Source organism: Urocitellus parryii, chromosome 11 (assembly GCF_045843805.1).
Source record: "Urocitellus parryii isolate mUroPar1 chromosome 11, mUroPar1.hap1, whole genome shotgun sequence".
NCBI lineage: Eukaryota > Metazoa > Chordata > Mammalia > Rodentia > Sciuridae > Urocitellus > Urocitellus parryii.
The window spans coordinates 87,106,325-87,120,625 of NC_135541.1; the positions used below are offsets into that span (position 1 = coordinate 87,106,325).

At 34.7% G+C, this 14,301-nt stretch overlaps 1 long non-coding RNA gene across 1 annotated transcript in view; it reads right to left on the minus strand.

The window, feature by feature from the left end:
* Window positions 1–1,372: 1,372 nt before the first annotated feature.
* Window positions 1,373–14,301, minus strand: part of LOC144249067 (uncharacterized) — a 244,635-nt gene continuing 231,706 nt past the window's right edge. The window contains exon 3 of the long non-coding RNA XR_013342136.1: window positions 1,373–2,281. This is a non-coding gene — a long non-coding RNA (uncharacterized LOC144249067). The remainder of the gene's footprint in view (window positions 2,282–14,301) is intronic.

Genomic DNA, 14,301 nt, shown 5'->3' on the forward strand with positions numbered 1-14,301 from the left:
CTATAAGGACAGAAGATTTGGACTCAAGACAGATACACAGGGCTGAAGGCCACATGGTGAGAGAGGAAAAGATTGGAGGGATCCATCAATAAGCCAAGGAATGCTTATGAAAGACAGAATCCCAGAAAAGACCAGGAAAGACTGTTCCCTAGTGCCTTTGGTAGGAGCGTGATCCTGCCAATACCTTGATTTGGACTTCCAGCCTCCAGAACAGTGGAAGAACAAATTTCTATTGTTTTAAGAAACCCAATTTACTGCAGCACTAGCAAAGTAATCCACTCCTAGGTATATGCATAGGAAGAATAGTAAAACCATATCCATGTAAAGACTTGTCCACAACTGTGAATAGCAACTTTGTTTGTAATACTCCCAAACTGGAAGCATACAAATGTTTACTAACAGTTGAATGGATAAACAAATTGTGGTAAAACATATATTGGGATACTACTAAGAACAATGGGTGATTTATTAAGACATATAATAATGAAGAATCTTAAAAATAATTATGCTGTATGAAAAAAGCAAGAAATTAAAATGTGCATGCTATATGGTTCCATTTATGTAAAATTCTAGACAACTCCAAACAGTCTATCATGATATAAAGAATATTGGTGATAGCCTTAGGATACATGGGGAGGGTGCAGAGGGATAGAAGGAAACACAAAGGGACATGAACAAATTTTGTGGGTGATGAAAAAAGTTCATTATCTTGATTTGTGGTGATGGTTTCATGGCTGTATACATATGTCAGAGCTCATTAAGTTATACACTTTACAATGTACTGTTTATTGTATGTCAATTATACTTCAATAAAGCTGAGAAAAATTGAATTCACTGGGATGAATGCCATTCGAAAGAAAAACCCTGAGATATTTTAGGGATGTGCTGGGAAGGTACTTAATCCAGGCTAATGCTTGGAGGCATAAAAATGCGACCTGGAGGAGACACTAGGCTTGCATTGAAGGAGGAATAAACCTATCGGGAAAGTGGGAGTACGTCTAGGTACGAAGATACAAAATGTACAAAGACCCAGAGGCAAATAATGTGGGAGCCTTCCACAGTCTGAAGTCCTTCACAAAGCTGAAGAAAAGCAGGTAAAGAGAGAGGTGGAGGAGAGAAAGTCAACTAGGAAAGCAGGAAGGATAAATGAGACCCAGATTCCATTTTAATGAGTTAAATTTTCTCTAGAGAGTTGTGTGGAGATTTTGAGTACTTTTAAATATGACATGCTGTGTGCTACTTCTTTGAAACATTTTTTTATTTAAAAAAAATTTTAGTCATAGGTAAGATAAGCATTTCTGAGATAAAATATTCAAAAAATTATGTCATCAATTACAATTCAATTTTATTTATGCTTAACACAGTTTTTTTGAAATTATATTTTTTAGAGTACATTACACTGCAGATGTGGAGTCATCCTTTCAGCGATTACAAACAGTAGCTGGCATCACATTAATACACCCCCCGACACACACATATTTAAATTTAGAATACTTTCGTGTTGTCTAGTTTTTGTTTTATGTTAAAAATATTGTTTTAAATCCTTTAAATCTTAAATGCCTGTTCCAAAATTTGAAACCTCATACCTCTGAAGCTACACCAGAAAAACAAAAACAAAACCAAAAAACACTAGAATGGTACAAAAGAATAATGGTTTTTATAAATTTATTATAGTCATACTTCCATTAATTTTCCCTGTACTTGTCTCATCATATGATGTTTAATGCTAATACCTGTTATATATTCTTTCTTAGTTTCACCAAATATGTTTAAAAAAAGCTGCATCTAGAGGATTTGAGTGCCATTTCTACTCATAAAAGTCGTATTGTACATATACATGCAACTTGTTCTCATTTAGCAATCCATCATGGACATTGTTCTGTTCATTTCTACTTTAATGTGAAAAATACAAAATATGCACCTCCTATTTTACATGAAAATTATATACAGTCATGACTTTTAAAATGCCTAAACCTTAAACTTCTATCCAGATTTGGCACTTCTCAATTGTATGCAATACCAGACAACTCTATCTGGGAAAGTCCTAAGTAAATTTCTATCTTGGATATTCTGAGTAGAGTGTCCCTTCCATCTTACACAGATTGTATTGCAAATGGTGAATTTTTACAAATTTATCGATGAGATTATTATCGTTGTTTTCCCTCTAATTCTTGGCTCTTCCCAACGGACGATTCTTTCTAAAATTTAAAGAAGAAAACTCCTTCAGTTGATATTTTTGTAAGCTGCAGAGCCTGAATTTTCTCTGTTGAGGCTGAGTTCCCTGTGAAATGAAACAAAGGAGGAATTTCATACAGAATCCTTACTGGGACACTATGTTAAGGTGTAAACCTGCAAATAAGTCTTGAGAGTCTAGAAGTTCTATAGTATTTGCTACAAAAACCAATTGCAGAAAAATAAATTTGATGATTTATTTTTGTCTTTAGCCAATCAAGTCAGATTGGTCTGAGGGAAAACAAATGGCTATTTAGGTTTTGGCCACAAATATAAATGATGAAAGAGCACATGCATGTTTGCATATATATGTGTGATACAATCTATCATCTTAAATGTCCTTCATAAAATAGGTGTGACAACCAAGCCTGGCCAGACTTACAGAACCATTTTCTATCCTTCAAAATCAAACTGTCAGAGCCAAGAGTAATGGTAATGGAACACCTCCACTCAATTGGAATAAAAGAAATCCACACAATGGCAGATCCTTTATTTTATGAGACATTTTTTACTTTGAGATTCTTTTCTTTATGAATCTCATAAGCAAAAGAAATAGTTTCCTACTAAGAGAAGAATGGGTCATACTTCTTCTTGACCACAGTAGAATAGGAATTTGGGTTAGATAAGCTTCTAGAATTCCAAGGAACATTGAAGCACTTCTGGTAACTTAAATAATAGAAATTATAAGAGTATATGCTGAAATATGAAATTTAAATATCCTAACCATGATTAGAGGTCACAGAACCCAAGAAAATCTCAACAATCAGGCCTCTTGAGAAAAGTAACAATAGAATCGTTTATATACTGTAGCCAGGCCTACAAAAAGGAAAATGGGAAAGGATTCGGCTTATGATTTATTACAATTTTAATATGGCATCTTGAAATACCTTCAAGACCAGGAGTTGATTTATACCTCTGTGGTGTTCTGCCATGTTGGTAACTGAATTGTTTTTCAGTCTTCCGTTTTGACTTTTTTTTTTTTTTAAATATCTATGTTTCTGTTCTATTTTCAGGATGAATATGATGAGTCTTCCCCATCTGATGCTGGGTCTCCATTTTTAATCCCCAGGGTTGGTCAGGTGATTGCCACATTGTTGTTTAAGCACAGTCTTGATTTATAGCTTTGTGTATTAGTATGCATTTTACATTCTGTTGTGTCAGGTGGCCACACATTCTAAACAGCTAAGGTCAGTGTTACGATAACATGATTCAGATATGCTCACATGTGCTAACAGAACTATCTGGAGATGTTTCATCAGCAAAGGCATACAGTCAGAGCAATTTCAGTTAACAAAATGTCTAGTGTGATATGTATACAGAAATGCTTGATTACATTTATATATGGGAAATGAAATTTTCTTACAGAAGAGTTATCACAAAAAGACGTATCAAATAACACACACACATATGTACTGTCATTCACAATGAGATATCTTTGGGATTTATATTTATTCACCACCTTCAATTGTATTGATTTTGAAATAAGAGAACTACAAGGAATGGATATTATAGGAAAATAATCTGTGTATTATTGAATGGAATTAGTAAGAAATTTTAATGAGAATAGAGCAGTTATTAGCAATGACATATTCTCAGAGGAAAGCTAGATATATTGCCAAGATAATGAATTCTAGTTTGGACTTGAGAAAAAATTTAGTTTTAAGACGAGCATTAACAAAGACAAATAATACATAAATCAGTAACAAAGAAGGTTCTTAGGAAAATGTAAAAAGTTTAGAAAATAATTATCTGCAGCACATTTTTTTTTTTTTAGTTATGTGAGCTTCTTTAGGAAGTTCCTAAAACCAACTTTTAAGAAAACTTTTTTTATACTTAATCAATGAAACCACAGCAAATAAAATGTTTATATTGATGTGGAACTTTATTTTACAGAGTTGTTTCATTTGATCATCATGAAAATACTGAGAGGAAAGAAAGGCAAAGCAAAGAGATCATGTTTTCATTTCTACATTACTCTAGGCAGTAAGAAAGTGTTCACCAAAAGTTCAGTTAATTAATGATAAATAAAGGAGGGTAGAAGAAGGGGAGAGAATTCAATAAAGTTCTGTGAATGATGAAATGAGAAATGAGGTTTATGTTTTAAAATGTGGATTTTCTCTTCTCCCTATTGTTGAAAACTAATAATAGTCTATAATTAAAATTCATAATGGACTGCAAATTAGAATTTAAGCTAATTAATATATTTAATATAGGAAAACCAGAGATATTTTACATAAATTATTTTATGGACATGATATTTACACTTATCTAAATGATATATTTGAATTGAAATTCCTTATAAGTGGTAAAATACCATGTAAAGTAAAATAAGAGATACAGACACTAAATGCATTTCTTTCTATGTCAAAATCCATTCTATATTACATGAGCCTCCAATTCTGACAGTAGTTCTATTATGGAAATAATTATGTCATTATAGGATGACCTCAGTGTAAAAAAAACAGTGTGGGTTTAAAAAGTAATTGTCATGTATAACTATAATTCTCTAATAAAAGCATTTTAAAATCCCTAGGTGATTTGTCTGTAAGTGAGGCAGATCCCAAATCACCATATACCACAATCCCCATACCAGAATAACTCTAGAAACTGGATAATAAGAATATTATTGAGCCCTACCATAAGTCTAATAATCCAGAATCTCTGCAGGGGGATGAAGGGTATTAACAAATGACCCAAGGGTCTTTGTATCCACTGCATTTGAGACATTGATTTTGAAACACCTGCTTTACCTGCCTCAAATGAGGATTTTAACATATTTACTGTTCTAGGTCAGCCATTTATAGGACAAAAATCAGTGAGGCTAGAGTGAATTTTACATTGTCTCTTGGACACATGTACTTATATGCTACCACAGAAGTCACTTTAACTTTACCAAACCAGTGTTACCAACCTGACCAATGTATTTTAAACAAACAAAAATGCACCCCAACACTGTCAAGTAGGAATTTCTCAACATTTAATAATCTATTTTTTGGAGAGACTAATTTTAGAAGATCCAGCTTCTGTATTTTTATAATATCTAAAGCACATTTTTAATATATAGGACATTTTAAAATAGTGTGTTTTTCACTGAATTATTTATTAAGATTAGATCAGAGAATAGTAAACATCAATATTGTTGACTTAAAACCAAAGCAAGTCACATTTATGTATACTATAATATAGATATTAAAAAGCAAATTAGAAAATAGTGTATATTTTTTTGAACTGTGTAAAAATAAATGTTTGATTTTCAGGAAATGCTATTATTGCTACATGGTATAATTGTGAGTGCATACAACTTTAAGCATTATATTTGGATTTATTGAATTTTCCACAAAGCATGCTTTTGAAATAAAATAATAAGTGCTGTATTTAAAAGTTCAATTGTATACATTAATAACAAAAGTCCAATTGATGAATTTTGTATTCTTATATGCTTAATCAATATTTATTGAGAACATATTGAGTTACAGTATTTATGCTTGGTTCTTGGATGGGGTAGTGAGCAAGACAGCCATAACTGCATGGCTTACTGTCTACAAGGAGGAGATGGGCAATTAAGATTTAGTCTGTTAGGTGACATAAGGGAAGATATCCAGGAAGGAATAAAACAAAAACTCTGAGCCCAGAGAGAAGCAATTAGGGGATACTTCTGGAAAGTAGAGTCACCTTAACTGAAAACTAAATGTTAGTAGCTGACAGTCAAGTAAAATGATGATAGCCAACTGGAAGGAAGGAATCAACCTAATGCTTTAGGAACCTATACGCAGTTTAACATGGCTAGTACTTACAGCAAATGTGTGTGTCTATGTGTGTGTGAGAGTGACTGTTGCGTGTACAGAAGGATATGAGGTTAGATGTGAGGCTTGGTAACGTAATCAATCAGTGACTGAATAATGAGGGACCTTGCAAATCACGCTCATATATTTGGCTTCTGTTCTAAGTACAATAGAAATAGGACATAATTATTTAAAATAATGTGATCCGATTTTTGTTTTAAAAGTTAAGTACAACTATGATATAAATATATGCTGAAGGAAACCAGACAGGAGTTAATGAGACTAATTAGGAAACAGTTACAGTATCCAGGTGAGTGGCAATGGTGATTGACACTAAGGTAGTACTGACAAAAATGAAGAAAGAATACGGTAAAACTTGTTAATAATTGGATTTGGGGATAAACAAAAACAAACATTACATATTTACTTCTGGCTTTGAATATTGAATAGATGCTAATGTTATTTTCAGAGGTAAAGAACATAGAAGAAAGAGTCATTTGATGGTTGGAAGAATGAGGAAAAGGTGAAAAGTTCAGCTTGGAACATTTTAAGCTTGAGGTGCCTATAAGATATCCAAGTGGAAAAGTCCAGAGGGCATTTGGACCAATTTGCTGCTTTGGGTAAAAGCATTGATGTGGGAGGCAGTACATCACAAGCTGATAGAAGCTACGTACACTGATTTAATCTTCTCTAAAGTACATAGAGTGAAAGAAAGCCTAAGACATAACTGTGATGCCTAATGCACACTAGAAGAGCCTTTAAAGGAAACAGGGACAGCAACCCATAAGGAAGAAATAAGCGAGACAAGCCTGCTGATGTAAAATGAACTCATGGAGAATCGATATGGCTCAATTGTTGAAGAGTCCAACATGGTGAATAAAAACAGAAAAATACCAGTTTTGCAGAAACTGTCATTGCTTGTATTAATGAAAGCAATTTTTAGTCATATGATAAGAATAGAAGCTGAGTTTTCAAGGACAAGGAATGAGTAGGAAGTGAGGATGTGAAAACAGTTAAACTACCATTTCAAAAGATATGACTATGAAGGAAAAGGCAAATATAATGCATTTATTTACATGTGTGTGTGGATTACCTTTTAACATGGGAGGTTCTTCAGGTGCTGGAAGGCTGGGGAAGTCATCCAAACATAGAAAGTTTTAAAATATAGAAATTAAAGTGAAGAGCAAACTTGGAAATTATTTAACTGGAATATTGAAAAATCAATCGAAAGATCGAAATCAATGTTTGTAAAAGAAATTCTTTATTCAAAAATATATAACATGAGGCTAAATTGAGAGTCACAGTTTGTACCTTAAAAAAGCAGGAAATAACTCTGCTGTCAGAATTAATACATATAGGTCGGTTGATCCAACATGGCGGCTGGCGCAGAGAGATCAAGTCTCTGACCTCTCCAGCTGCGAGGGCATAGGGAGTCATAAACTGTCTAAATGCTGTTTGCTCAGGATCACTAGGCAATGCTGAGCTGACGTGGATCTGGGGCCAACAGTTTGGACCTCTAAGAACACACATTGAGCCTGGATCGGCTGCATTCAAGCTCCGGTTCGCTTGCTTCTTGTGACTCAGCACTAACGATCCCACTGAGATAACTGGTCGGCTCTTCTAAACTTACAGAGGTAAAAGCCAACAGAGCCTTCATACGCAGTGGCCACAGGATTAAAAAGGGGCTTGGGAGAGACAGTCAGGACCCACCCTTTGCATTGGTTACCCGGCAAAGGGAACGAACAGTCACCATTTACATGGGATACCACCATGGCAGAGAACTCACTTCACAGGCAGAGGAGATAACTTCATTGAAACCAGCGGTGGCAGTGACTTCTTCCCTTCCCTTCTAATATCTTTCCTCCCAAGCATCAAATAAATTTATAAGAGTAAACAGTAACACAGCAGTCAAACAGAACAAGAAGTAACATGAGCAGCATAAAAAAGAAAGGAAGAAAAGGAGTACAAACAATGAAGGACAGCCTAAATATTCAGGAGGACCTGAAGTCATGAGAAAAATGGTCATATAAAGAACTCAAGGAATACCTTAGACAGATGGAATGGAACCTTAAAGAGGATACGAGACAGCAAATCCAAACAGTGAAAGAACACATTGAAAATGAATTACATAAATAGATAAAAGAAGAAGTTAAGCATCTTTATCAGGAGATAGAGATTATAAAAAAAACAAACAATAATTCTAGAAATGAAGGAAATGATAAACCAAATTAAAAACTCAAATGAGAGTATCACTAACAGAGTGGAGCAAGTAGAAGCCAGAATGTCAGATAATGAAGACAAAATATATCATCTTGAAAAGAGTCTAGCCAACCCAGAAAGGCTGGTAAAAAATCACGAGAGAAACATCCAAGAGATATGGGATAACATAAAAAAACCAAACTTACGAGTCATCGGGATAGAGGAAGGTACAGAGATTCAAACCAAGGGAATGAGTAACCTGCTGAATGAAATAATTACAGAAAACTTTCCAGAAATAAAAAAGGAAACTGATATACAAATTGTAGATGCATACAGGACACCGAGCACACAAAATCACAGTAGACAAACACCAAGACACATTGTTATGAAGATATCCAATGTACAGAACCAAGAGAAAATATTAAAACCTACAAGAGAAAGGAGGGAGATTACATTCAGGGGTAAACCAATAAGGTTAACAACGGATTTTTCATCCCAGACGCTGAAAGCGAGAAGATCCTGGAACAACGCATTTCAAACACTGAAAGACAATGGATGCCAAGCAAGAATTCTGTATCCAGCAAAATTAAGCTTCAGGTACGACAACGAAATAAAAATCTTTCATGATAAACAAAAGCTAAAAGAATTTGCAGCCAGAAAACCAGCATTGCAAAGCGTCTTGAGCAAAACACTACACGAGGAAGAAATGAAAAACAATAACCAAAACCATCAGTGGGAAGTGCCTCAGTAATGACAGAGGGGGGGGGGAAAGCTAATCATGGAGAAACAAACTAAATTAAAAAAAAGATAAATAATCAAACATGGCTGGCAGTACAAACCATATATCAATAGTAACTCTAAACGTTAATGGCTTAAACTCTCCAATAAAGCGACATAGGCTGGTAACATGGATTAAAAAAACAAATCCAACAATATGTTGCCTCCAGGAGACACATCTGATTGAAAATACATACACAGGCTGAAGGTGAAAGGTTGGGAAAAAATATACCACGCACACGGTCCTCGTAAGCAAGCAGGGGTGGTCATCCTCATATCGAATAAAATTGACTTCAAGACTAAGTTGATCAAAAGCGATAAGGAAGGACATTATATACTGTTAAAAGGAACCATTCACCAACAAGACATAACAATTATCAATATTTATGCACCAAATAATGGTGCTGCGACGTTCATAAAACAAATTCTCCTCAAGTTCAAGAATCAAATAGACCACAACACAATAATTATGGGTGACATCAACACACCTCTCTCACCATTGGACAGATCCTCCAAACAAAAGTTGAATAAAGAAACTTTAGAACTCAATATCACAATCAATAACCTAGACTTAACTGACATATATAGAATATATCAACCATCATCAAGTGGATATACTTTTTTCTCAGCAGCACATGGATCCTTCTCAACAATAGACCATATATTTTGCCATAGGGCAATGCTCATTAAATATGAAGGGGTGGAGATAATACCATGCATTTTATCTGATCATAATGGAATGAAACTGGAAATCAATGATAAAAGAAGGAAGGAAAAATCCTACATCACATGGAAAATGAACAATATGTTACTGAATGATCAATGGGTTTCAGAAGACATAAAGGAGGAAATCAAATATTTCTTAGAGATAAATGAAAATACAGACACAACATATAGGAATCTATGGGACACAATGAAAGCAGTTTTAAGAGGGAAATTCATCGCCTGTAGGTCATTCTTCAAAAAAAGGAAAAGCCAACAAATAAATGAGCTCACACTTTATCTCAAAGCCCTAGAAAAGGAAGAACAAAACAACAGCAAAAGTAGCAGAAGGCAAGAAATAATTAAAATCAGAGCAGAAATCAACGGAATTGAAACAAAAGAAATTATTAAAAAATTAACAAAACTAAAAGTTGGTTCTTTGAAAAAATAAATAAGATCAACAGAACCTTAGCCATGCTAAAGAAGAGAAGAAGAGAGAGAACTCAAAATATTAACATATGAGATGAAAAAGGGAATATCACAACAGATGCTACAGAAATACAGAAGACAATTAGAAATTATTTTGAAAACCTATATTTCAATAAAATAGAAGATAGTGAAGACATTGATAAATTTCTAAAGTCATATGATTTGCCCAGACTGAGTCAAGAGGATACACACAATTTAAACAGACCAATTTCAATGGATGAAATAGAAGAAGCAATCAAAAGACTACCAACAAAGAAAAGCCCAGGAACAGATGGGTATATAGCGGAGTTTTACAAAACATTTAAAGAAGAATTAATACCAATACTTTTCAAGTTATTTCAGGAAATAGAAAAAGAGGGAGCTCTTCCAAATTCATTCTATGAGGCCAACATCACCCTGATTCCGAAACCAGACAAAGACACCTCAAAGAAAGAAAACTACAGACCAATATCTCTGATGAACCTAGATGCAAAAATCCTCAATAAAATTCTGGCGAATCAGATACAAAGGCACATCAAAAAAATTGTGCACCATGATCAAGTAGGATTCATCCCTGGGATGCAAGGATGGTTCAATATACGGAAATCAATAAATGTTATTCACCACATCAATAGACTTAAAGATAAGAACCATATGATCATCTCCATAGATGCAGAAAAAGCACTCGACAAAGTACAGCATCCCTTTATGATCAAAACATTATAAAAACTAGGGATAACAGGAACTTTTCTCGACATTGTAAAAGCTATCTATGCTAAGCCTCAGGCTAGCATCATTCTGAATGGAGAAAAATTGAAGGCATTCCCTCTAAAATCTGGAACAAGACAGGGATGCCCTCTATCACCACTTCTGTTCAACATAGTCCTCGAAACACTGGCCAGAGCAATTAGACAGTCAAAAGAAATTAAAGGCATAAAAATAGGAAAAGAAGAACTTAAATTATCACTATTTGCAGATGATATGATTCTATACCTAGCAGACCCAAAAGGGTCTACAAAGAAGCTATTAGAGCTAATAAATGAATTCAGCAAAGTGGCAGGATATAAGATCAACACGCATAAATCAAAGGCATTCCTGTATATCAGCGACAAATCCTCTGAAACGGAAATGAGGACAACTACTCCATTCACAATATCCCCCCAAAAAATAAAATACTTGGGAATCAACCTAACAAAAGAGGTGAAAGATTTATACAATGAAAATTACAGAACCCTAAAGAAAGACATAGAAGAAGACCTTAGAAGATGGAAAAACATACCCTGCTCATGGATAGGCAGAAATAACATCATCAAAATAGCGATATTACCAAAAGTTCTCTATAGGTTTAATGCAATGCCAATCAAAATCCCAATGGCATTTCTTGTAGAAATAGATAAAGTAATCATGAAATTCATATGGAAAAATAAAAGACCCAGAATAGCAAAAGCAATTCTAAGCAGGAAGTGTGAATCAGGAGGTATAGCAATACGAGATTTCAAACTATATTACAGAGCAATAGTAACAAAAACAGCATGGAACTGGTACCAAAACAGGCAGGTGGACCAATGGTACAGAATAGAGGACACAGAGACTAATCCACAAAGCTACAACTATCGTATATTTGATAAAGGAGCTAAAAGCATGCAATGGAGGAAGGATAGCATCTTCAACAAATGGTGTTGGGAAAACTGGAAATTCATATGCAACAAAATGAAACTGAATCCCCTCCTCTCTCCATGCACAAAAGTTAACTCAAAGTGGATCAAGGAGTTAGATATCAAATCAGAGACTCTGCGCCTGATAGAAGAAAAAGTTGGCTCCGATCTACATATTGTGGGGTCGGTCTCCAAATTCCTTAATAGGACTCCCATAGCCCAAGAGTTAACAACAAGAAACAACAAATGGGACTTACTTAAACTGAAAAGTTTTTTCTCAGCAAGAGAAACAATAAGAGAGGTAAATAGGGAGCCTACATCATGGGAGCAAATTTTTACTCCTCACACTTCAGATAGAGCCCTAATATCCAGAGTATACAAAGAACTCAAAAAAATAGACAATAAGATAACAAATAACCCAATCAACAAATGGGCCAAGGACCTGAACAGACACTTCTCAGAGGTGGACATACAATCAATCAACAAGTACATGAAAAAATGCTCACCATCTCTAGCAGTCAGAGAAATGCAAATCAAACCACTCTAAGATACCACCTCATTCCAGTAAGATTGGCAGTCATTATGAAGTCAAACAACAACAATTGGTGGCGAGGATGTGGGGAAAAGGGTACTCTTGTACATTGCTGGTGGGACTGCAAACTGGTGCGGCCAATTTGGAAAGCAGTATGGAGATTCCTGGGAAAGCTGGGAATGGAATCACCATTTGACCCAGCTATTGCCCTTCTAGGACTATTCCCTGAAGACCTTAAAAGAGCATACTACAGGGATACTATGACATCGATGTTCATAGCAGCACAATTCACAATTGCTAGACTGTGGAACCAACCCAGATGCCCTTCAATAGATGAATGGATAAAAAAATGTGGCATTTATACACCATGGAGTATTACGCAGCACTAAAAAATGACAAAATCATGGAATTTGCAGGGAAATGGATGGCACTAGAGCACATTATGCTTAGTGAAGCTAGCCATTCCCTAAAAAACAAATGCCAAATGTCTTCTTTGATATAATGAGAGCAACTAAGAATTGAGCAGGGAGGAAGAGCAGGAAGAAAAGATTAACATTAAACAGAGACATGAGGTGGGAGGGAAAGGGAGAGAAAAGGGAAATTGCAAGGAAATGTAGGGACACCCTCATTGTTATACAAAATTACATATAAGAGGTTGTGAGGGGAATGGGAAAATAAACAAGGAGAGAAATGAATTATAGTAGATGGGGTAGAGAGAGAAGATGGGAGGGGAGGGGAGTGAGGATAGTAGAGGATAGGAAAGGTAGCAGAATACAACAGTCACTAATATGGCATTATGTAAAAATGTGGATGTATAACTAATGTGATTCTGCAATCTGTATTTGGGGTAAAAATGGGAGTTCATAACCGACTTGAATCTAATGTATGAAATATGATATGTCAAGAGCTTTGTAATGTTTTGAACAACCAATAAAAAAAAGGAAAAAAAAGAATTAATACATATATACTACTGATTGTATCTATCACAACAGCCCTGAAGAGTGGGAGTAGGAAAGGGGTGACTGATTTAGGAAACCAAAATTATTTAGGAAGAAAATAAATTTCTTCCTATCCCACAAAACTCATCCACCCTCCCACAAGTAGTATACGTTATTTCCAAACTGTTGATTGATCTAGGGAAATAGAAAAGGCGGTATAATAATTCCCGTAAGTTTTAAGATTCTTTTCCTTCACTTTCTTACACCTCATTATAACCATATGTAAACTTAAGGCAAAATATGTGTCCTTAACCTCACTCCATTCCCCTCTTCCTGATAAACACACCTTGGCTAGTGTCCCATAGAATTTTCCATACTTTCCTTTGGGCTTGTTTATACTGTGGTTTTGCTCATAAATAGTGCATTCATCAACCTACAACACAGCAACCAATTAAAAAAGATTGGGTTTCTTCTAAAATATATATAAAAAAAATACACATATGGTACTTTCACTACGAGGTGAGTAATAAAAGAAACTTGGCAGACAAGCTATTTCCAAAACTGTGATTATAAATATGAAAAACAAAATTCAATCAACTGTAGTCCTTGGAATTTATATTTGGTTATTAATTAGTATGCATGCATGTACAATTATACTGATTGTCAAGGTATATTGAATTATTTTAAGAAGATAAAAACTACAAACATTTTATCATTGTATCACTGAACCAAAAAAATAGTTAGAATATGATAAATTAACTTTTATCTTTTATTTTTTCCCCTCTATTGCCATCTCAAACACTGCAACCAGACCTGGAGAAAGAAGGAAATTGAGCAAACACCAACTTAAACAAACTTCCTCAATCTGCTGCTGAACACTAAAATAAATAAAAATAATTAATCCTTTTGGGGTTTGGAGTCATAGTTTCCAGAAGTAATCTCTTTTGGAAGCAAGGACACACTAAAACTACCAAATTAGTGCCTATGAGTAAAATTTCTTCTATGTATTTTTAAAT